The 25,665-nt window shown below is 41.3% G+C and overlaps 1 protein-coding gene across 6 annotated transcripts in view; it reads left to right on the plus strand.

Moving 5' to 3' along the window:
• PAG1 (phosphoprotein membrane anchor with glycosphingolipid microdomains 1) overlaps positions 1–25,665 on the plus strand; it is a 255,053-nt gene that overhangs the window by 178,139 nt on the left and 51,249 nt on the right. For 3 of the 6 annotated variants that reach the window (XM_075920476.1, XM_075920477.1, XM_025190840.2), the window contains 2 exons: positions 123–205; positions 23,746–23,912. The gene's annotated coding sequence lies outside the window, so the exon portion shown is untranslated. The remainder of the gene's footprint in view (positions 1–122; positions 206–23,745; positions 23,913–25,665) is intronic. The other 3 variants (XM_075920475.1, XM_075920474.1, XM_006135278.4) reach the window with 1 other exon arrangement.

The following is a 25,665-nucleotide window of genomic DNA, read 5'->3' on the forward strand; positions in this document are numbered from 1 at the left end:
CTCTTAGCTCCCATAGTTATTTTCTATACTGTACCGGAATTTATAAACAAAAGGATGAATTTATGTATATGTCTTACAGGAAGTGTTTGCAAAGATTTCTTAACCACTACTTCATTTTTCAGCACCCAGGAGTTGTTTCCCTGTTGGGAGGACCTGCATGACAATCTGGGAGAACGCTGTCGCCAGTAGGAGACACCGACTGCAAGTAAGATTTGTTTTGTTTACTTTTTTTGATTTGTTAGTTTGTTCTTATTGAAAATTTTATACTTACTTTATTTCCATATGAAGTTGTTTCACATGGCAGCTAATGTTTTTCAAGTAATTTCAAGTAAAAAATTACATATACTATCATTTTACCATCCTCCTCTAACAAACTTGTGAAGAAAATTGAATAGCATTATGTGTGGGATAACAAAATTTTTAAATAGTTTTGAAGATTACAGTATTAAATTTGCACACATAAGTTTTCCTGCTGGCTTTAAACTGTCACTGAGACAATTGTGTCATTTGTTCCTTGTACCTTGTTTACAGCAGATCAATGAGACACTTTATTGTATTCATCAAAATGCTGGGATAAAAAATGAGAGCCAAGGTTCACTTTCTCATTCCCCATCAGAACCAACCACCATTCTGCTGCCCTCTACCACCTCACGTTTCCTCAATTTCCCTGAAATCCATGCTGAGTAGATGGATTGGACAACACTGCTTTATAGACACGTGTTGGGTTTCAGTCTGTTTTTGTCTTGTTCGTTGGATAAATTAATAAGTGGCCCACTTGGGGAACTGAGAAATTTATTTGACACCCTTAACTTAGACTGTCATGAAATATAAGGCTTTTCAAGGCAAACTGCTTCCATGTTTAAAGGTTAAATATTCTCCCTATAAAGCTAGCTGGAGGAGAAACAGAACTCAGGCCCTGTATACACTGAGTATGATAATGAACACAATTTAATTAACATGATATCCACACAGTCAAGGATTGTTATGGTGAGCAGCACGTCAACTGGTGATAGTTAAATTTAGAGTTACCTTTTGTGCATGAGGTGCAAAGTCATTTTAATGCCGTTAGTCAAAATATGACAGCTAACAAGTTTGTCAGCATAATGCATATCCCTGGTACTAGGAGACGCTGCTGCATTCTCCTATAAGGGTGAAGGACTTTAAGGATGTATGAAGGGTCAGGGACATGGCCTTGCAACTTTGTAAAGCTTAAGACTCATAGGGGAAACTCAGTGTCATCTCAGTAAACTTAGAGCATCTATTCTGAGACCCTGCCTCTTTATGCTTCCCTTCAACCTGCCAATACAGCTCAAGAAGCTCCCAAGGGACAGAGGGATACAGTTACAGCTCAGAGAATTAATGCTGCAGACAGCATGTTGTTTCCTTCATAGATTTCTACTGGGAAATCACCAGAGTTGCTGCAGGAGAATGCTGTATAGAGTTGCTCTTCCTTAGCAGTGCCTACGGTGTCCCCAACCCCAGAACATCTATGCCGAGTCGCAAAGAAACACTTATGAATAATGGTGAAACATAGAGTGCAGCACTTTGGGGAAAAAAGCAAGTGTAAAACAAAAATTTGAGAAATTGTAGGTGTTGTTTATAGTTGTATGGAGGCTGAAGACACAAGGCATCAAGAACAATCCTGTACTTTATCTTCACAGTGCAGAATGGCATAGGACTGATATCATGTGTGGGAAATAGAGATGCAGCCTATTTGTCGGGGCTAGAAAAGATCCTGAAAATACAATATAGTACCATACACAGAAGCTAAAAAATGCTACTTGGTTTTATTGTGCAATAAATTATAAGTAGTACAAAACCTTAAGCTGAGTGTATATCCATTTTTCAAATCCCTTAGAAAGACATTAAGTTAGTGGCTGGAGATTACATTAGTGACTCTGCATCTTCTTGCAACAAATTTTGAATATTGGAATAGGAAATAGTGACAGAAGATTTGACTAGACCTTATGGTTCTTGAGAGATTAACTAGAGAGAGTTATTTCAGGAATCAAATAGAGAGAGAGTGTGCAGAACTGGCCTCCATATACAATTTTGACTCTATCTCTCCTGGCTTGAACAAAGAGATGAACTGGATGAGCCATTATATTCAACACCCAAATGACATCAAAAGGTAAGTATTAGACTTACAGCCTACTCTATTAGCCTCATTTAGCACAGACACTTTAAGGATATGTCTACTCAGCAACATTATTTTGAAATACCTAGCGTTATTTTGAAACAATGTCAAAATACTGTCAAGCTGGAGGACTTCTTATTCTGACTCCTGTAATCCTCATTGTATGAGGCGTAAGGGAAGTTGGAGGATGAGTGTTCTATTTCATAATAAGTGCTGTGTAGATGCTTCTAATTTTGAAATAAGCTATGCAATTGCTGTAGCTCAATTTGAGTAGCTTTTTTTCAAGTTAAGCCCTGCTGTGTAGATGTGCCCTAATTGACAGGTTTTTCTCCTCTTCCCTTTTCCCCTTTTTCTGCTTTATATTTGAACCTCTATGCCTCTTGTCCATATTTTTCATCCGAAGAAATAGGTAGTGCCCATGAAAGCTCATGATACTATCTATATATTTCTTGGTTAGTCTCTAAGGGTATGTCTACACTACCCCGCTAGTTCGAACTAGCGGGGGTAATATAGTCATCCGCAATTGCAAATGAAGCCCGGGATTTGAATTTCCTGGGCTTCATTTGCATGAAGCCGGCCGGCGCCATTTTTAAATGCCGGCTAGTTCGAACCCCGTGCCGCGTGGCTATATGCGGCACGGAGTAGCTAGTTCGGATTAGGCTTCCTCATTCCACACGGCACGGGGTTCGAACTAGCCGGCATTTAAAAATGGCGCCGGCCGGCTTCATGCAAATGAAGCCCGGGAAATTCAAATCCCGGGCTTCATTTGCAGTTGCGGATGACTACATTACCCCTGCTAGTTCGAACTAGCGGGGTAGTGTAGACATACCCTAAGGTGTTACCAGGACCATTGTTGTTTTTTAAGATTTTTTTAGGGAGAGCTTATTTCTGTAGTTATGCAACTATATACATTTCTGACCAAGTAAGCTTACTTTATTGGAATAACTAAGGACATTTTAAATTTTTTTTGCTTTTGTTTCTAAAAATGGGAGAACAGATGTTGGCACTTGCCTTACTTTAACCATTCCTTTGTTCTAACTGCTAGAAATTTAGATTTTACACATCAGCCTCAGAGCTGAAAACATGGATTCCCCGGTGAAAACAAATATTGATCTTTGTCATCCTTCTTGTTCAGGAAGAAGATACGAAAACAGAAGGGTATGACAAAAGGGAAGGGCCGTTTCCCTGTATAAATGCTTTCAATTAGAGTACTGATTAATCGTGAGACAGCTTAAGAGTGTTGTCATCTGCTATTTCTTCTGAAACATGGCAGTAGTAACTTTAAAAGGCTCTTGAAGGGAAAAATAAGACTCATCACCTATGGAAAATGGAAAGAACCAAATACTTTAAGTTATCAGGAGAAAAATAGAATAAAATGGATTATTTTGTAGACAGGGAAAATTAAGAGCTTTTTCATAAATGAAAATTGTTTGAATATCATAAAAATCTAGTCTGTTGGTATCCCTAAGACAGCGAATACTAATGAATCAACAGTTTCATTCATTAATTCCTTCTAACTAGTCTAGGGGAAAATAGATAATCCAAAGTTTGTATACCTCCAAACTTGATGCATAAACTGTTGTGAAAGGGTTTGGATTAGTTTAAAGAGAAAAAATATTTGATCTTCCCTGTAGAATATGTGGCTGCCCAGTCGCTTCCGTGAACGTACTCTACTGTAAAGTACTATTTGTAGCCAAGACAAAATGGCTATATCAGATATGTTTGTGGGTCTAGGTGAATAACATTGCTCTTATAAAAGAAAACAGGACAATTTGGAGAACAATTTCAGAAGCTTGGTGGGGAAAAGGCAGTTTTGATGGAGAAAGATATTAGAAAAAGCAAATACTCCTCCAGCAATTTAAAATCTCTGAAATAACCATATAAACTTCATGGAGAGGAAGCATTAGATAATAGGAGCTTTGCGAAAGAGGAAGTAGTACTCTTAAGGGAAACAGATCGTGCTGATGAGCACTTTTCATCTTGGCCTTTATTTTAAATATTACTTGAGATTGGGGCCTGTAAATCTAAGGCTGTTAACAGTTTGGGAGCGAGAAAAGAGGCTTTTCTGAATATAGGAAGAAAAGATTATTCTCCCCTTGAAAGTTCTGATTGTTCTCCCAACTGTTTAGGTTTCTTTAGCAATAATCATGCTTCACATTTTCAAAGCACTGTGAGGTTAATTTAATTTCTCCTGTGAGAAAGGTAAGTTTTGTCCCTGTTTTATAGATGGAGTAAGTGGAGGCACGGAGCTATTGTTGAGGCCACCCGGTAACTTCATTGCAGGACAAGACGAGATCCAAGTATCCAGACTCTCACAAGACCATCCTGCCTTCCTTCCATCTGTTGGGAAGCAAAGACTTTGTCTTTGTTGACCATGACTCATTGTACAGCACCTCAAATACTTCCGTTGATGTGAAAGGGGCTAGCGCCACATTTTTAGAAGTACTGAGGCATGGTTGCTCTCATCAGTGTAACATCTAACTTAAGAGCTCTTTCATTTTCCAAAGGGATTTAAATGTTTAGGAGTCTAAAACTAGGGTTGCCAATTGTCCGGTATTGTACCGGACAGTCTGGTGTTTGTGCTCTCTATCTGGTAAAAAAAAATCAGAAAATACCGGACATGTGCAATGTCCGATATTTTTTGACTTTTCCGGATGCGCACTGGACGGAAGCCTGGCATGAGCAGGGGGAGCAGCTGAGAGTCCCAGCTGGGAGGCGGGGCCGCAATTGCTGTCGGGAGCCCTCAGTTGGTTGAGTGTGAGGAGGAGGGGAAGCCCCTCCTCACTCGTGCGTCACCAGGAGCCTGCGCGGGACAGGCAGCAAGTGCCCAGGTCAGTCCCGCTCCCCGCCGGCCAATTTGCTCATCCTCTCCTCCCCCCCACTTCCCTGCTGGCCGGTTCTCTCTCACTTCCCCCTCCTGAACTTCCCTGGCCAGCCCCCTTCTCTACCACCCAGCTCTGCTTCCCACCGGCCCATTCTTCTTCCTGATCTTCCCCAGCCAGCGCCACTGCGCCCTCCCCCACCCAGCCAGCTGTGCTTCCCGCTTCCCATTCCTCCCAGACAACGCCACGGCCCCTGACCCCCCCGCCAGCTGTGCTTCCCGCCCTCCCCTTACTCCCGGCCAGCCTCGCCACCTCTTGACCGGTACCCCCTCCCCCGATATCCCCTTCTCCCAATGAAGCATGCCCGGGTTTTGGGTTTTTTTAAATCCCCTAGCAGTGATCCAGGTTCTTGCAGTCTTTTTTTTTCTCAACAACTTTGCCCCCCCCCTTTTGTTTTTTCCGTGTGTTTTTTTTTGGGGGGGGGGGGAGATGTTCGGTATTTTTGTTTCAGCCATCTGGCAACCCTATCTAAAACCCAATGAGTACAAATCAGTTAGCTATGGCAACACGGTGGGCAGCAAGGCCTAAATATCTTGAAAAATCTGAATGTCCAATATCTGACAAAATCAACTCCCCTTGCATCTTCCTTAAAATCAGTTTTATAAATTCCTTTAATCATGTAGATTTAATGCATGATTTAATAATAGCTAATACAACTCTGATTAGGATATGTATATGAATATCAAGTTTTTCATTTCATTTTAATTCATTCAGAGATTACAAAGCCAGAAAGGAACGTTGTGATTGTGCGGTGTTACTTCCTGTAAAGAGCAGGCCATAGGGGTCCCCCAGTGTAATTCCTAGAGCAGATCTTTTAAAAAACCAATCTGGATTTAAAAGTTGTCAGAATCTGCCACAACCTTCTGTAAGTTGTTCCAGTACTTAATTACAGTCGCAGTAAAAGTATATACTTTATTTCCAGACTGAATTTATCTAGCTTCAGCTCCCAGCCATTGGATCATATTATACCTACGTACTCTGGATTGAAGAGCACATTATTAAATATTGTTCTCCATGAAGGTACTTACAGTACCTATGTATTCAATTTAATCGTAACCTTCTCTTTGTTCAGTTAAATAGAGTTAGCTCTGTGAGTTTATTATTATAAACAATGTTTCTAATCCTTTCATCAGCCACGTGGCTCTTCTCTGAACCCCCTCCACTGTATCAACATCTTTCTTGAATTGTGAGCACCAGATCTGGACACAGCATTCTAGCAGCAGTCACACCAGTGCCAAATACAAAGGTCTAAATCTCTCTGCTTCTACTTGTCTGCTCTTTAGTATTTACACAGCACAGGATCATATTAACTTTTGAACACACTATCCCACTAGGAGCTCATGTTCAGCTGGTTATCTACCCCGACCCCCAAATCTTTTTCAGAATCACTGCTCCCCAGGAGAGAGAACTCGATCATAAAAATATGATCTCTATTCATTGTATCCAGATATGTATATCTATATTTAGCTGTAGTAAAATACACATTATTTGCTTGTACTCCATTTAACAAGCTATAGAACACTTTGAAATCAATTACCTTTCTTCTTCGATATTTACCACCACCACACCCAGTTTTTATGTAAACTGCTAATTTTATCAGTGAGGATGTTAGGTCATTGATAAAAATGTTAATTAGTGTAAGGCCAAGAGCCCATCCCTGCAGAATCCCAATAGAAATACACCCACTAAGATGCTGATTCTGCATTTACAGTTTCATTCTGAAATACGTTTTTAATCCATCTAATGTGTGCCATGTTAATTTTATATTTTTTAAAATATTTTAATCAAAATGTCATGCAGTACCAAATCAAACACCTCACAGAAGTCAAAGTATATGTCAGCACTATTGCATTTATGAACCAAAATGTTAATCTCATTTTTAAAAAATCAGCTTAATTTGATAGGATCTATCTCACCTATGCTTCTATGTTGATTGCCATTCTTTGTATTACTCTCCTTTAATTAGTTATTAAATGAGTCCCATATCAGATGCTCCTTTACCTTGCCCAGGATTGATGTCAGACTGTAATTACCCAGGTCATCTGTTTACCATTTTAAAATAATGTAACAACATGTGTTTTCTTCGTCTTCTGGAACTTCCCCATTGTACGAAGACTTATCGTGGTCTTCTTCCTCAATTGTGGCATTGAAGGCATCTAGCTAAGTGTTCTTAAACAGTTTCCTATTATCATTCACATTTTTCTGATTATAATTCTGCCTCCCAGCTCATGCCTGTTAAGACATGTGATGGCTTTTTGAGTTAGGAAAATGTCATCTAGAAATTCAATGGATGTTTTATTGTTGATGGCATTAGATCTCTAGGATATGTTGCTCAAATATACCTCCATGATCAAACATATTTTTTTTCAGATGATCCAGAAGAAGGTGTGGATGCCCTGTCCCTAGTGTGTTTTGTTTGATTAGTTCCCCATCTTTTGTTCTATATGTATAGATATTGAGCCATAAGTACCTGAGATAATTTTCTTCTGAGTTACCAGCGACTTTGAAAAAGTAATGCCATTTTTGACAGATTGTCACTGCCTCTGCCCATTTGCCCACTCTATCCTTAAATAGATTATAACCAGTGATTTTAACATTCCAGTTATGCAAATCATTTCACTGGGTTTCAGTAATACCAACTAGATCAAATTTATGCTCATAAATGAGCAATGCCAATTGCTCATGTTTGTTATCCAAGCTCCTAGCAGTGGTATATAACCAATTAAAGAATAACTTCTCTTTGTGTCCTTTGATTCCTTTATTAATTTTGTTCTCAACATCACAGTATTGTGTGGAGTACAGGCAGTCCCCGGGTTACGTACAAGATAGGGACTGTAGGTTTGTTCTTAAGTTGAATCTGTATGTAAGTCGGAACTGGCGTCCAGATTCAGCCGCTGCTGAAACTGACCGCCAGTTCTGACTTACATACAGATTCAATTTAAGAACCCCAGGCATCCCCAGGTCAGCTGCTGCTGAAACTGATGAGCGCTGATTCCAGGAAGCCTGGGACAGAGCAACTCTGCCTCGGGCTTCCTGTAGTCAGCGCTGGTCAATTTCAGCAGCGGCTGACTTGGGGACGCCTGGGGCAGAGCAGCTGGGGTGCTGCTGGGTTGCTCCAGTAGCACCGCTCCTCGGCGCTACTGGACCAACCCAGCAGCACCCCAGCTGCTCTGCCCCAGGCATCCTGATTCAGCCACTGCTGAAACTGACCAGCAGCGGCTGAATCAGGACCTGGGGCAGAGCAGCTGGGGTGCTGCCGGGTTGGTCCAGTAGTGCCCAGAGCGGGTGCTGCAGGACCAATCCACAGCGCCCCAGCTGCTCTGCTCCAGGGTCCAAAACAAAAGCCTGGTCTGCTGGGGGGGGGGGGGGGGGGGTCACACTATCCGCGCCCCCCCCCCCCCCAGCAGACCAGGGACACGGGGAGCAGTGGCAGCGGGGTGCCGCGCCTCTGAGGCTTTGCTCTGGCAAAGTTTCAGAGGCGCGGGACCTCCCCCCCCCCCCCCCGCGGCTGCGGCTTCAGTCCCAGTGCCTGTGGTCTGCTGAAGACCGTCCCCAGCAGACCACAGGCACCGGGACTCAAGCGGCAGCAGCGGGCGGGTTCCCGCGCTTCTGAGGCTTTGCCAGAACAAAGTCTCAGAAGCGCGGGGAACTGCCGCTGCTGCCGCTTGAGACCCGGTGCCTGTGGTCTGCTGGGGAAGGTCTCCAGCAGACCACAGGCACCGGGTCTCAAGCGGCAGCAGCGGTGGTTCCCGCGCTTCTGAGGCTTTGCTCTGGCAAAGCCTCAGAAGCGCGGGAACCCGCCCGGTGTCCCTGGTCTGCTGGAGACGGTCTCCAGCAGACCAGGGGCACTGGAGCAGCTTACGAACAGGGCTTTCTCGCCCCGGAGCTCACAGGTAGCAATCCGCTACCTCGACCTCCGGGGCGAGAAAGCCCCATTCGTAAGTGCGGATCCGACATAAGTAGGATCCGCGTAAGTCGGGGAATGCCTGTATTCATATCTTCCTAAATCCAGATTTTTGAGAACAAAATGAATTAAAGAATGAAAGGACACCAAAATATTCAATACAAAGACACAGACATGAGCATAAAAAACATTTCAAGATCAATGTTTAGTTGAATCTCAGTTGGGATGAACTTCTGATCTACTGCAGATGCTGTATGTGGTAAACCAAATATAACAAAAACATTATAGTAGCCTCTATGCAGATTAAATGTAAATGGTCTTCTAAGTAATCCATGCTCAAGAAAGCAGTGTATGCTGGGCTGTCTAATACCCATCCTAAATTGGGCAGGACAGTCCCTGTCCCACAGCCTTTGTCCCAGATTCCCTGCTGTGCCACTTCGCTCCTGCCTCTTCCCAGAAAATAAGCCCTACTTGAAAGTAGAAATAAGGGATCTTCCGGAAAAGGGCTTATTGTCCGCAAGATCCCGTCTAGACTGGCGCTTTTCTCCAGCAAAACCCCGAGCCGGAAAAAAGCGGCAGCCATGTTCATGCAAATGCCGCGGGGGATATTTAAATCCCCCGCGGCATTTGCAATTCCGACTGGTCTCATTAGCATCCCTTTTCCTGAAAGGGGTACCAATGTAGACACAGCCGGAGAGTTTACTGGCATAGTTAAACCAGTATACCACAGGAGTGGGAGAACCGACCCTTCAGGGACACTAACTCGCACCCTCTCCTTTCCGCCTCTGACCCTATCTCTCCACGTGCCAGTGCCCCAAGCACCCAGCCACCACTGGCTGCCAGCACACTGAACTCAGGGTAGTGCTGGCTGGAACTTAGCCAGCCCTCACCAGCTTCAGGGAGAGAGAGAGAGGGAAGGTGGGGCCTTAGGAGGGAATATGGCCAGGGCCAAGGCATGCGACAGGGGAGGCTTAGCCTGCCCAGGCCTGTGGTACCCACCGCCCATCAATTAACCTTTCTAAAGTTCAATGGGCCTAATTCAAATACAAGGCTCCAGATTGAGGAGAGGACACACTTTTTCCATTTCCCTTCTAGACAAGGCCTGTTGAATGTAAGGGAAACAAATTAATCTACCCTAAAAGCCTGTAGAAATTCATAGAGAATGAGATTCCTACTGTAGAATTCTGTAGGCTTCTTACAAATTCTAAAGGAAAAGCATAATCCTTTATTATATTCCATAAACATTTTCAGATAATATAAAAACACATTTACTACCTGATGGCAGCTAGGAGAGTTGTGTTCCCAGTGGCACTGTGGTGATACTTCTAAGACTGGTTTCCTATTCCCCACCATTATCTCAGCTGATAATGGATTCAGGAAGTAAATTGGGGCTCTACTTACTCTGTGTTTATAAACAGGAGCAACATTTCTGTTTTAATGCTGATATTCAACAAATGGATAACAGAAATGCAGTTTAACTATGGATATAGTGGGTAGTAATTCAGTTTACAGCAGTCTAAAGGAATCTTCAATTTTGGTGCATTATTTGCTATTTATCTTTTACCAGTGTCTGGTTTAATACACTTGATTCATGGCATTTCTGAAACATTCCTGAGAAACCTCCTTTAAGTGAACATAATAGTCCATTTTCTGATTAGCACTCCATAACACTTGTGTAGGTTTTTAGAAAAATCTATATTTTATTCTAGTCACGAGCCCTCTTTGAGATTACAGCTTCTCCCCCAGAAGGTACAACAACCATTGCTTTTTAAAAAAAAATCTCTTGGCATTTTTCAATGCCTTTAATGTGGTTTGCAATATATTTGAGTTTAAACATCTCTCTGGAGTCACAGAGTCTACTCAGTGGTAGTGCTTCCAGGAAACCTGGTTTTTGTTAAGATTTGTGGTAAAAAACAACAGTGTGTTATGGGCTAATTTATTTAAAAGCTACTTTATTGGAGCTATTTATGCATTTTATTATGTGTCATTTTTGTGGTGAAGAGTTCCAGACAATCTAAGTATGTATGTGTTCTTACTCAAACATTATGGCTGTGGGTGAATCCAAAGGAATCTGCACTCTCTCACATCAGTCATCTGACCAATCCAATCCAAGTCTAGATTATGGTGATTTTTTTCCATCCTATTCAAGACTGCGATTTTACTCATAATGGAAAGGAAAAAGCCTCACAGCCCCTCTTTTGAGCACCTGCATGTTTTAGAAGGTGAACAGATGCTATTAGATAACATTGTCTCTACAGGGTGTATAACTGTTTTGGGCCAGATTACTATCTGTGTGTGAACAACAGGTGCATTTTCCAATCTGGCCTACAAACAATCAACATAATATGTAAAATCCAATTTCCGCCTTTCTGGGTTTTGGCTTCGTTAACACAGAAAAATTAGAACAAAAACAAACTTTCTCCCCAGGCTTGGCTGCTGCTCAGGTCTGCTCAGCCCACAGCCTGGTTCTCTGTCCAGAGACCTGCTCCCACACTTACATCCAAACAAGTCACCTGTCTGCCACTGCAGAATCCATTTTAGCCTCTTGCAATTTCTAACAGTCCACATTAGACCAAGCACAACAAATGACGTCAACAAGAAAGGGTACTTCTCATCCCAAAACTGAGATTCCTCCAAAATACTATGATTCTTATTGTTATCTTGTGTATGCTGAATGTATAACTTGTGTGTTATTAGATTTTCAAAATTAACTGTGGGATAGACTGCTATATCACCACTGGCTATGATAATTAACAGTGAAGCCTGGGAACAAAGCCATCTTGGTATTTACTATTTTTAAACCAGCAAACTAATGCACTAATGATTAATCCTTTCTATCCTATTGGCAGTTAAATTAGAGGACTGGGTTTAAGGGAAGCAATACTACTTAGTGTAAAAAAAATAAAAATAAAACTTGTGAAAGAGTTCATCCTTGACTTCGAGGAATCTCTGATGATGATTCTACTTAGTGACACACTTGATCTTTCTATAAGTTGCTGCTTGTAAGAATTTTTCACCATATATAGTTGGTTGCCTGTTTTAAGAATTTCTTATGGTTTAGTGACACTAAACGTTGGTTTCATTATTAATAATAAATGATGAATTGTTGACACTAAAGCTCTAATTCAGTGGTCTCCAACCTTTTTAACCACAAGATCACTTTTTCAATTTAAGTGCAATGTAAGATCTACCTCAAACCCAAAGACCCTTGCCTCCTTTCCTTCGTGCCCCTTCTTTGAGGCTCTGCCCTGTTCTACCCCTTTTCCAAGGCCTCACCATGCTCACTCCGTTCCCCTTTCTCTCCCATCCTCCTTTATTTTCAGTAGGCTTCAGTAAGAATTTGGGGTGCAGGCTCTGGTCTTGGGCCAAGGGTTTGGAAGATGGGAGGGGCTCTGGATTAGTCCAGGGTGGGGGATTGAAGTCAGGACGGGTTTCAGGGTGCAAGCTCTGGGAAGGAGTTTAGGTGCAGGGGGACTCACGTCTGGGGCAGGAGGTTGGGTGCAGGAGGAGATTCAGGGCTGGGACAGGAGTTCAGGATACAGGCTCTGGCTGGGCACTGTTTAACTGAGATGGCTTCCGGGTGGTGGAGCAGTGGGGTTAAGGCAGGCTTCCTTCTGTCCTGGCCCTGCACCACTCCTGAAAGCAGTTGGCATGTACAACCGTGGCTCCATGACGCCTTGTGCTGCCCTCATCCATAGGCACTGAGCCCACAGCTTATACTGGCCATGGTTCCCCATTACTGATCAATGGGAGCTGCAGGAGCAGTGTCTGCAGGCAAGGACAGCATGTGGAGACTCCCCGCTCTGCCTCTCTCAGGGGCTGCAGGGACATGCCTGCCACTTCCTCCTTCTCCTGCCTATGCTCTGCACAGAAAGCAGGAGGCTCCCAGGGGTACAGCTCCAAGGCAGAGGGCAAGAGCAGCAGGACAGTGAATGGAGGGGCAACTGAAGAGGGGCAAGCCAGCACTTGATAGCTTCCTGGCTAAACCAGTCCAGATCACCTGTCAGATGGTCCAAGATTGACCTACTGTAAGAAGGGTGCATAACTAGTTGGATAACTGTTCTCAGAGAGTAGTTATTAATGGTTCACAGTCATGCTGAAAGGGAATAAAAAGTGGGGTTCTGCAGGAATCAGTTTTGGAACTGGTTCTGTTCCATATCTTAATCAATAATTGAGATGATGGCCTACAGAGTTTGCAGATGATACCAAGCTGGGAGGGATTGAAAGTGATTTGGAGGATAGGGTCATAATTCAAAATGATCTGGAGAAAGTGGAGAAATGGTCTGAGGTAAATAGGAGGAAGTTTAATAAGGATAAATGCAAAGTGCTCCACTTAGAGAAGAACAATCAGTTTCACACTTACATACAAAATGAGAAGTGACTGTCTAGGAAGGAGTACTGCAGAAAGAGTTCTAGGGGTCATAGTGGACCACAAGCTAAGTATGAGTCAATAGTGTGACACTGTTGCAAAAAAAGCAAACATGATTCTGGGATATATTAGCAGGAATGTTGTAAACAAGACATGAGAAGTCATTCTTCCACTCTACTCTGCACTGATTAGGCCTCAGTTGGAGTATTGTGTCCTGTTCTGGGTGCCACTATTCAGGAAAGCTGTGAACAAACTGGAGAAGGTCCAGAGAACAGCAACAAAAATGATTAAAGGTCTAGAAAACATGAGCTATGAGGGAAGACTGAAAGAACTGGGCTTGTGTAGTTTGGAAAAGAGAAGTCCGAGAGGGGACGTGATAGCAGCTTTCAGGTATCTAAAAGAGTATATCACAAGGAGCAGGGAGAAAAATTATTCTCTTTAACCTCTGATGATTAGACAAGAAGCAAAGAGTTTAAATTGCCACAAGGGAGGTTTAGGTTGGACATTAGGGAAAACTTCCTAACTGTCTGGGTGGTTGAGCACTGGAATAAATCACCTAGGGATGTGTGGGATCTCCATCACTGGAGATATTTAGGAGCAGGTTAGACAGACATTTGTCAGGGATGATCTAGATGGTGCTTGGTCTTGCCATGAGTGCAGGGGACTGGACTTGATGACTTCTTGAGGTCCCTTCCAGTTCTAGCATTCTGTGAATCTATGAAATTCTAATCTCAGTTGTGGCCTCTCCAAATGTAAAAGGAGGATAATGTACTTTCTCACCTTACTCCACAAGTTTGCTATGAGGCCGAGTCAATATTTATGCATCACTGGAAATGTCAGATGCACTAGATGTGCCAATTGATAATTATTATAATTATCCCGTGAAGAAGATTTGAAGCTCAAATTTACATGTTGATTTAGTCCAGGAAAGTAAGCCTTTCAAACAACATATTTTATCCAGCTGCTTTATTAAGGCTTATCTTCTCTTGCTTTTAAAGGATGATAAGGAATGTTAGTAAGGAAATATCAAGTCTGACTGTTTTGAATAATGAGTTATGTACTTAGGCACAGTAGGTAAATTTACAAACCAAGCAGGAGACATAATCATATCGATTCTGCCTGTTCAGCAGATGGTTTTACATGATATCCAGCAGCACATGTCCGCTGAGACCAAATAGGCAAATATGGTCTAAGCCAGAGGTTCTCATCCTTCCCTGACTATTGTGCCCATTTCTGGATTCTGATTTGTGTTGCATATCCGAAGTTTCACCTCACTCCAAAACTACTTACTTACAAAATCAGACATAAAAATACAGAAGTGTCACAGCTCACTTACTGGAAAAATTGCTAATTTCTCATTTTGTTTCTGTGAATTTTAGTTTGTACTGACTTTGCCAGTGAATCTTATATATCCTCTTGTAAAACTAAGCAAATACATCAATTCATTTTGAGGTATCTTAAAGAAGACCTCTGTACCTTCCGGGGTATGAGTGCCCCTGGTTGAGAACCACTGATCTAAGTAATGATACCATAAGACTGTCAATATAAAGGTAATTTCTATATTAAATTGTGCATACTTCCCGCTTTTTAAAATCCTACAGTTATCTAGTATACAAAAGAATAATAAACTGCCTCAGTAATGGGTTAACACCCTTCGAAGATTGCCTTCAAATTGTCTTCACAAAATAAGGATAATTAATTATTAGCCCTAAAAGAGCATTTCATATTGTCACAGTACTTATATAATACTAAAGACAATGGAGTTTTGCCTCAGTAAGAAACTTAGGGTGTCAGTATTAATTCTAAAACACCTTAAGACTTGTGATGTGAATATTTCTTGCAGTTTCTAAAGTTGCTGAATTTTCCCTTAACTTCACTGCTTTTCTGTACTGGTCTTGTAAAAAGGCTACATCATTCTTTGCCATTTTTAACAAGTTGGGCAATTTCAGACTTAATATTTTAGTAAGTAAGCAAATGTATGCTTTACTGCAGCTAGGGAAATAGATACAGTCACACACTATTAACTATTGTGTGACTGTCAGTTATTGCAGTGCAACTCTATTGAAGTCAGTGGAGTTTCACCAAGATAACTGGGAGCAGAAATTCCCCACAAGTATAGCATTTTAGAGTAGGGATGTAAATACCCATTTAAAAAGTTAACCATCTAAACAATATGTTTTACCAGTTAACCGTGGAAGGCTGGAGTCCTGCATGCAGGGGGCTTGCTTTGGCTGGCCCTGTCGTGCGCAGGGGGGCTTGCTCCGGCCAAGCCTAGCCATCCAGTTAACCAGTTACCCTGTAAGCATGCCTGCAAGGCTAATGCTTGCTGGGTAACTGGTTAACCTTTTACATCCCTAATTTATAGTTGTGTGAAATGTAAAAAGTCATTTTAAAAGTTCCTGAGTTAATTTATAAAGAGGCCAGCCTTTTTCTTAATGGGTTTTAGAAGGATTTTGCAAAAAAGTTTTCACATGGGATTCAGAGAAAGATAAAACGAATAAATAAAACCATGCTACAAGAGGTAACAATGGGGAAAACCAGTACTCAGGGAAAGTTCGCTCATGTCCTACAGAAAGCAAATTTACCTACCAAAACTTTTAAATATTTACTGTAACTCTGGGTAGTCTAAAAAAAAGAGTAGTCCTGTAGCACATTAGAGACTACCAAAAGTATATATATAGTATCGCGAGTTTTTGTGGCAAATCCCACTTCCTCAAATGAGAGTGGATTAAAAAGGGAAACCTCCCAATTTATATAGAAAAAGAAGGAAATGGGAGAGAAAAAGAACACCTGGGGGGTGTATGTGTATTTTTGTTAGTCTCTAAGGGTATGTCTACACTAGCCCCCCTAGTTTGAACTAGGAAGGCTAAAGTAGGCATTCGAACTTGCAAATGAAGACTGGGATTTGAATATCCTGGGCTTTATTTGCATGTTCCCGTCCGGTCACCATTTTTAAATGCCACTAGTCCAGATTAACTGCCTGCGGCTACACGCAGCAGTTAAACAGTAATTCACACTAAATCCTTACTTCGAATTACCTGTTATACCTCATTCCAGGAGGAGTAACAGGTAATTCAAACTAAGAACTTAGTTCGAATTACTGTTTAACTGCCGCGTGTAGCCGCAGGCAGTTAGTCCTGACTAGTGGCATTTAAAAATGGCGACCAGACGGGAACATGCAAATAAAGCCCAGGATATTTAAATCCCGGGCTTCATTTGCAAGTTCGACTGCCTACATTAGTCTCCCTAGTTCAAACTAGGGGGGGCTAGTATAGACATACCCTAAGGTGGTACAGGACTCCTCATTTTTTTTAAAGTTACAGACTAACACGGCTACCTCTCTGAGATTCTGGGTATTCTAGTTGTTCCTATATATTTAAAAAAAAACTTTTTTGAATACTGCCCAATTCTTGGATTAAATGATACTTTGTGACCATGAGTTCCACAGATTGATTATGAGTTAGTTTTTTAAACACAATTACTATTATCAGTTTTTAATTTGCCAACTTTTCTATTTCATTGATTGTCCCCTTGTTCTTCTGCTGTGAAAAGGGTCTATAGAAGTTTTTGATCTATCTTCAGGCCTTTTTTTGTAAAGATCTTTGAGATCTATCATTTAAAAGCACTATGTAAGAGCTACAGTTCATTATTTTATTATTATCCCTTCTTATTTGTCTCTTTTTGAACAGATAAATAGTCCCAGTCATTTCAAATTGCTTCATATGAGAGGGGTTTTTCCCTGTATCTAGTTGTTGTGATCCATCCCATACCCCTAATTTTCTGCTATATCCTTTCTAAGATGAGGTGACTAGAACAGAATAAAGATTTCCAGGTGGGTGGATACTATTAATTTGTATAATGGCATTAATATTGTATGTATATTTCTCTTCCACACCTTTTAACGTCCTAACAAGTTGTTGGCTTGTTCACCACTGCTGTGCATTGAGTGGACATTCATTCAGTTGTTCAGTGATGCTCAGTTCTTTTTCACAATACAGTAAATATAGAACCCAGTAAGATGTATAAGCAGTTCAAATTATTCCCACTATTGTGCATTGCTCTGCTTTTGACCGCTCCAAATTGTATCTCCCATTGTAATGTCCTACTCATCTGGCTTGTTTAGACATTGTAAATTCCTTACAGTCTTCTTTAGTCGTAACTAACCAATGTCATTTGTGTCCTCAGTAGATTGCATCAGCTTATTGCTCTTCCTTTTTCCAAATCACTGGGGCTACATCTACATTGCGCATTTTTGCGCAAGAGGATATGCAAATGAGGTGCAGCAATGCATATCGCCGTGCCTCATTTGCATACCTAATGAGCTGGCATTTTTGCACAAAGCGCTTTTGCGCAAGAAGGAGCAGTCTACACTGCTCCTTCTTGCGCAAAAAAACCCTCTTATGCAAGAGCCATTCTGCCTGAAAATAATCAGCAGAACGGCTCTTATGCAAAAGCCCCTTGTGCAAAAAATGCCAGCACAAGGGTAAGCAAATGAGGTGTGGTGATATTCATCACCATGCCTCATTTGCATATCTTCTTGCACAAGAATATGCAATGTAGACGTAGCCTAAGGATACGTCTGCACTGCAGAGCTATTTTGGGATACCGGATGTATCCCGAAATAGCTATTCCGCGTCTTTTGAAGCAGTCTATTCAACTAGATTTTGAAATAACAGGTAACTCATTCCAAAGTCCCAGAAACCCTCAGGGGTAAGGGGAATTTTGGAATAGGGAGTTATTTCCAAATTTGGCACTGTGTAGAGAGCGCCAAATTATAAAATAGCTATTTTGAAATGTACTCAAAATAAGCTACACAATTTGCATTGCGTAATTTGTAAAGTTTATGTCAAGCTAAGGTGCTGTGTGTAGACATCCTAATTTATTAAATGCTACCAGCCCTAGAACTGTGGTAATTCCATTTTTATCTTTTGTTCATTTGAAAATTGACTATTTATTCCTACTCTTTGTAGATTTTCTTAGACAAAGCCAGGAGAGTAAGGAAAGAAATATTTTTTAAAAATAGAATTAAGAATAAATAAAATAGAAAAGGAAAAACCTAGAAATTGATTTGATATCTCTATTAATGATTTTGTGTGTTCATACAAATACCTTTCGGCACATAAGTTACAACAATAAACAAGTCTGAAAAAGTGTTACAGTAAAAATGTTAAGAGTAGGTGAATGCAGTAGAGTAGCAGAAACGTAAAGGGAGGAGGTCTGATTCAGCACTAGTAGCATAGATGAGTTACTGTTTGTTCTTTTTATAAAAAGGTGTAAATAATCTGTGAGAGAAAAGGAGATTGGTAGACCATTCCAGATAACTGTAGAGTAAGGGTAGCAAAGGTTTGACTTTTAGTACTGTATAGAAGGAGATGGTGGGAGGGATAAGGTTACACAGAAATGGAAGCTGAGGGAAGGAGTGAATTTTATTCAGAGAGACGAGATTACAAAGTTAGCTGGGTCTGCTTCTGAAGGATCTTGAAGACAAAGATAACTATTTTTGTAGAGCGAACGAACAGTGTGTGTTTGTGTGTGATGTTGTTATATTTGTCTGTACAGGTGAGAGTATTATATCCCTAATCACCTCCAGTGTGAACATACATATATAGTAATTGTGACATTTAGATATAAAAAGCTTTTAAATTGACTGACATCTCCTTTCCAACAACCATGCAGCTGTTCTTCCTTTGCTTCTTCCTTCTCTCCCTGGAGAACTGTTACACTGTATCTGATTTAGTATTTCATCAAATTAATTGCGCGCTTTCAGATCCCTGCTCCGGACTCACCCGTGTGGTGATGTCTTAAAAAAAAAACACAATACACCTGATTGCTCAGAAACAAAGAAAATCTAAATATTTTGTATCAACAAGCGAGGGGAACTTTGGCCTATTTAGTTATGTGATGTTTGACTTGTCCTCCTTTCTCCTTCCCTCTGTTGTTTCTCACTGTCATTTGTCAGATGATAATTTTAATTTGATTGTGAACTCTTCCTGTCCTGGATAGAATTTCTTTTTGTTTATACAGTGGCTCGCATACTGGGAGGTCTGGGAGCTATATAAATGCAGATAATAACTTGGTTGAATAAAGAGGCAGAACTCTTTCAATCAGGCACAGTTCCTTAGTGATAAACAATCAGATAAGACACCTTGGCTATGTCTACACTGGCAAGATCTTGCCTCAGAGCTATGCAAATGAGGCTAACCGTGGAATATTGCCGAGCCTCATTTGCATATCTAATGAGCCACCATTTTTGCAGAAGAGGCTCTTGCGCAAGAAGGAGTTGTCTATACTGCCCCTTCTTGCGCAAGAAAAGCCCTCTTGCGCAATGCCGTTATTCCTGAAAATAATCAGCATAATGGCATTGTACAAGAGGGTTTTTCTTGCGCAAGAAGGGGCAATGTAGACAGCTCCTTCTTGCGCAAGAGCCTCTTTCGCAAAAATGGCGGCTCATTAGATATGCAAATGAGGCTCAGCGATATTCCCCGTTTAGCCTCATTTGCATAGCTCTGGCGCAAGATTGCGCCAGTGTAGACATAGACATTCTGTGATAATCTTAAATTGGGACAGAATAACTGGTGATAGCTGCTGAAAAGACTGAAGGCAGAAGGAAGAAAACTGGCATTTTCAATTACTAGACTGTTCATTTTCAAGTTAAAGAATTCAGACTGTGGGCAAACTTTTGCCTTTAGGCAAATGCATTTGGCCTTTATTAGTGTCCCGGGGAACAATATGATCATATGGTACCAGAATTTGGTCCTATTGAGGAAATTATGTCTTTTACACTTATCTGCATATTATAAAGTGCTAGTCCATGATAGTCCATACTTATCTTTGAATAACATGTAAAAGTAATTTATTTGAGAAGTCCACTTTTAGGGCTGTCAATTAATCACAGTTAAATCAAACAATGAACTCAAAAAATTAATTGTGCTTAAAAATTAATCATGATTAAACATAGTTTTAATCTCACTTTAAAAATAGACTGTCAACTGAAATTTATTAAATATTTTGGATATTTTTCTACATTTTTCCAATATTGATTTCAATTGCAACACTGAATACCTAGTTTACAGTGCTCACTTTATATTCTTTTTATTACAAATATTTGCACTGTAGAAATCATAAACAAAAGAAATAGTATTTTTCGGTTCACCTCATACAAGTACTGTGTTGTGTAGGGGACAGGCAAAATTCGGCTCATACACCAGATTTGGCCTAAGAAACTATCAGATTGGGCACACGTCCCAGCAGTAGCTTCATGCAGCCTCCTTGCCTGCCCCGCACACTGCTCGAAGCGGCAGGTTGTGGGGGCCACGTGCCCCAACTCAATCTCAGAGCTCCCATTGGCTGGAAAGTGGCCAATGGAAGCTGCCAGGACCATACTTGCGGTTCTGGCAGCATGTGGAGGACCCCTCACCCCTTAATGGGTGTGCAGCACACAGAGAGCACATGGACTCTGCAGCTGGCTGCTTTGAGCGGCATGGAGGGCACAGTAGGTAGGAAGACTTCCTGAAGAAACCACTGGGCTGCTGACTGAGAATTGCTTAAGGTAAGGGGCTGTGGGCCAGAGCCAACACCTGGAACCCCACCCCACCACTTCCCTCCTGCATCCCTATCCCAGGCCAGAACCCAAAACTTCTGTATCCCTGCTCCTGCACCTATACCCCCTCTCAAACTCTGCACCACAGTCCCCTGCCCCAGGTCAGAAGCCAACCCCCTGAGCCCTTTCCTGCATGCCTGACTCAAGTCACAACCCCCTCCCATAATCTGCACCCCCTCCTCTATCTCAATCTCCTACCCTAAAATCCCTTCTGCACCCAACAACCATACCAGACCTTGCACCTCCTCCATTAATATAACTGAAGACTGCATCCCTTGATACCAAATTCTTGGAGTGCCTCCCCCCATCAAAACAAAATTTTTTGTTTTTGCCATATAACTGCACCCAAAACCAAAACAATGTAAAACTATAGAGCCTTCATGTCTACTCAGTCCTTCTTTTTCAGCCAATCACTTAAAAACAAGTTTGTTCACATTTTAGAGAAATAATGCTGCCCACTTTTTATTTACAATGTCACATGAAACTGAGAACAGGTGTTCACATGGCACTTTTGCAGGCGGCACTGCAAAGTATTTACATGCTAGATATGCTAATTATTGGTATATTTCAGCACCATTCCAAAGGACAAATATTGGATGGTCAAATATTGGAATAAATTGCCAAGGGAGGTGGTGGAATCTCCCTCTCTGGAGATATTTAAGAACAGGTTAGATAGACATCTGTCAGGGATGGTGTAGACAGAGCTTGGTCCTGCCTTGAGGGCGGGGGGCTGGACTCGATGACCTCTCGAGGTCCCTTCCAGTCCTATTATTCTTTGATTCTATGACACATTTAAAAGCTGGTGACTGTTGTTAAAAAAATGTTAATTATATTTGTGACTGAACTCCATGGGGGAGAATTGTATGTCTCCTGCTCTGTTTTATCCAGATGTTGCCATATATTTCATGTTATAGCATGCATTCGTTTTACAAATACTTTCACTACCAATTTGACTAAACCCAAAAGGCACCAATGTAAGATCTCTACAGACAGCTACAGCATTTGACACAAATTTAAGAATCTGATGTGCTTTCCAAAATCTTGGTGGAGTTATGGAGCATTCTTTCAGGGGTTTTGCAACACTCTGATGTAGAAACTACAGACCCTGACCCACCTGAAAAAAAAATCAACCTTTTGCTGGTGGCATCTGACTCTAATGATAAAAATGAACATGCATGGGTCCATACTGCTTTGGACTATTATCAAGGAGAGCATGTCAGCATGGATGCATGTCTTCTGGCATGGTGGTTGAAGCATGAAGGGACATATGAATTCTTAGCACAACTAGCACATAAATATCTTATGATGCCAGCCAAAAACAGTACCATATAATAAACAGGTCTGTTTTCTTTTTCAGGTGATATGGTAAATAAGAGGTGGGCAGCATTATGTCCTTCAAATGTAAACAAACATGTTTGTTTGAGCAATTGACTGAACAGGAAGTACGACTGAGTGGATTTGTAGGTGCTAAGGTTGAATATTGTTTTATTTTTGAATGCAGTTATTTATTTGTACATCATTCTAAATTTGTTAAGTTCAACTCTCATGATAAAGAGATTACCCTTAAGTACTTGTAATATTGGAATAGAAAAATGCTATTTCTTTTGTTTTCTAGAGTTCAAATATTTATACTTTGCATTCTGTTGTAGTTTAAATCAATACATTTGAAAATGTAGAAAACAACATCCAAAATATTTAAATAAGTAGTATACTATAATTGTTTAATTTTTTAATTGCTTGAAAGCCCTATCCAATTTTAATACAGATGTTCACTGCATGATTCTTAAGCATACATTCCCCTACCTCTCAGGAAGGATCTGGGGGAAAAATTGTGCTACTGAGTTTACCAGAATTGATGACAAAGTTTTCATATATTGCCTAATGGAGAGTCTTTTTTCTATAGTGTATATACAAACAAAATATCCCTGTAACAGGGCCTGCCTTTCAGAGACACATCTCCACACTCAGGCAAGGCCTTATTATGCTCTACAGTCCTTTTTATCTCCCTTTCTTCCCAAATGTCCACGTCCCCAGAACAGATTAGAGTCCGTCCAGAGTCCAAGAGCAATCCCCCTGGAGCTGCCACTCGTCATCACCCGAGGTCACTGGTTTGGTACTATGAGTGCCCCTCGCTTACCGGCTTCCCCCTTGCTGCAGTGGAACCTGCCGAGGAGAGTGAAGCCCACTACGCCAACCAGATCCCTTACCGTCCACCCTTCCCCCCCTTCTTAGGGCTGGCTGGCCTCATTTTAAACTCCCCCGCTTCAGTGACAGCACCTTGTGCCACGTCACTCGCGTGCCATCAGCTGACCCTCTCCTAAGGTCCTAAGCCCGCCACCTTGCAAGGCCACTAGTACACAGGTGCTGCAAATTCGGCGTGGCCCGGCGCCTCCGAGCTGCTGCGGCCACCACCTGTGGCCTGCAGTGGAGGGGGGCATGTCCCTGCAGGCCACGGTAAGCAACCCCCTATCATAATCCCAATTAAATATTTTCAGAAGTTCCTTATTTGCAGTTCGTTGGATCTTATTATCATGTTTGCTGTATGGCATTTTTGGGGGTGTGAACCCTGCTTGCAAGTCATTCCCACAAAACTAAAGATTACCTTTCACTACCTTAGACCACTGGGACAGAGGAAGGCTAAAGAGTTATCTGTAAATAGTGCCAGGAAATTGAAACCATTTCAAACAGTTCAGCTTGTTTTCTTACTTTACATTGCATTGTTTAGATTGAGAAGTGCAGTTTGCCAAATAGTACTGAAGTACTCAAGTAGCCAGGCTTGGAGGTGTAGTTCATAGAATGTTTTAACATGTCCAGAGTTGCATCTTTTTGTCCATTTCTTCTTTCTCCACCCAGGTTTCTAGGAACATGAAATGGATGACATTATGCCAGAGTTAAAGATGAGGATTAAAAGAAAGGAAAAATAATAAAATGAGGGCTTGATCCTGTGAGGTGCTGAGAAGAGATGAAAACAAAACTGTAAGGGATATGAAATCTGGCAAAACACCAGGACTTTCAGGAAGGTTAATGAAATTTCTTTAATATGTATACAGAAAATGTATATAAGCAGCTGTACACCAGAATCCATGAAAGAAGCCAGTATATCAGTGCTGCCAAAACCAGACAGGCTCTCAATTGTGTGCTTCTCATTCTAAGCAATGTCACTCAAGGCACTCAATTGAGATTAATATAATCTACTATATATTTTAGAGAGTTTTCCTGTCTTTGAGTGTGTCTTGTCTGTCTGTCTGTTTGTTCAAAAATTCCTAAACGATAAGAGCTAGGACTACCAAATTTGGTACGCCACTTCCTCTTATCATAACTTAAAGCAGGGGATTTCGCGTTTGGGTCACAGGCCCACATGGGTAAGCCACTGCCCGACTGTGAGACACTTTGTTTATCTAAACATCCATTGGCATTGAGCCTCACAACTACCATTGGCTGCAGTTCGTTGGCTTGATTTTTTTGGTCTTATTTAATGTTTTCATCTCATGTGAGTTGGCTACTGTCACAGATGTTTAGTTATCCAGAGATTTTAAAAATACCATTTTTAGCAGAGAAGATAAGGCCTTTGGACAAGAAATTTCAATGGAGAAAGCCCAGATTATAGGGGGCGAAGAGAATATTGGAAGACAGGGAACCTAGGCCATGAGAGGCCACTTTTTTGAGGCAGTGGTACATAAAAGCAAAGGAGAGGAGAGAAAGGAAGCAGTAGTTAGACAAGTGGGACTGTTAAGATTTGTTTTTTCTAATATTGGATTACAATTTCATGTTTGAATGAGAAGTGGCCAGAGGACAAAAGAGTAAAGAGAAGGAGAAAAAAGATGGAATGTGGGGGGAAATTAACCCAGCATGATATAACAGCTGTTTCTAATATATTCAAGTTCTCTATGTGTGTGCATGTGTGCATCTGTGAGCAAGTGAATGAGAGAAAAAGATGTGCATAGGTTCAAATTTATGGTAACCTGTGTGCCTTGTTTACTTTGACAAAGAACAGGATGACAGGAAAAATGTAACTTGCATAGCCTTTGCAGTGATGGTTCTTACATTTCTTTGAGCATTGTAAATATGATTTGAATTGTAAAAAGAAATAAGCTTCCTGCATCCAAACAAGTAGATTGCTGTTTGCTACCACTGACCTATCCATGGCTCTCAGAAATTATCTTTTGTTTTCATTTTTGTAATGTTTCCTTTATAGTTTGTCCATGTAACCACCAGATTTCCATTTTTTGGGAAGCATAGATGTGTTGATCACAAAGGCTTTGTCTATACTACAAGATTTGCTGCAAGAGCCTATGCAAATGAATTGCGGATTAGCATTTTCCTGCACTTCATTTCCATACTCTCTTTTGGTCTGTTTTTGCTCTAGGGGTTTTTGCGCAAAAATAGGCAGTGTGGCTGTGGCCGTTTTGCGGAAAAAAACCTTTTTCCACAAGATCCTTATGCCTGTCCTAGAGAGGCAAGAACAGTGCAAAAACAGACCAAAAGAGAGTATGGAAATGAAGCACGGGAAAATAATAATCCGTGCTTCATTTGCATAGGCTCTTGCAGCAAAAGTCATAGTGTAGCCATAGCCAAAGTGAATTTGGGTCTCTTCAAGAACATAAGAACAGCCATACTGGGTCAGACCAAAGGTTCATCTAGCCCAGTATCCTGTCTGCTGACAGTGACCAATACCAGATGCCCCAGAGGGAGGGATCACAACCCACCTCCAGAGAAACAGAGGCTAGGGATACCATTTCTACCCATCCTGGCTAATAGCCATTAATGGACCTA

The sequence above is a fragment of the Pelodiscus sinensis genome, chromosome 2, assembly GCF_049634645.1.
Source record: "Pelodiscus sinensis isolate JC-2024 chromosome 2, ASM4963464v1, whole genome shotgun sequence".
Lineage (NCBI taxonomy): Eukaryota > Metazoa > Chordata > Testudines > Trionychidae > Pelodiscus > Pelodiscus sinensis.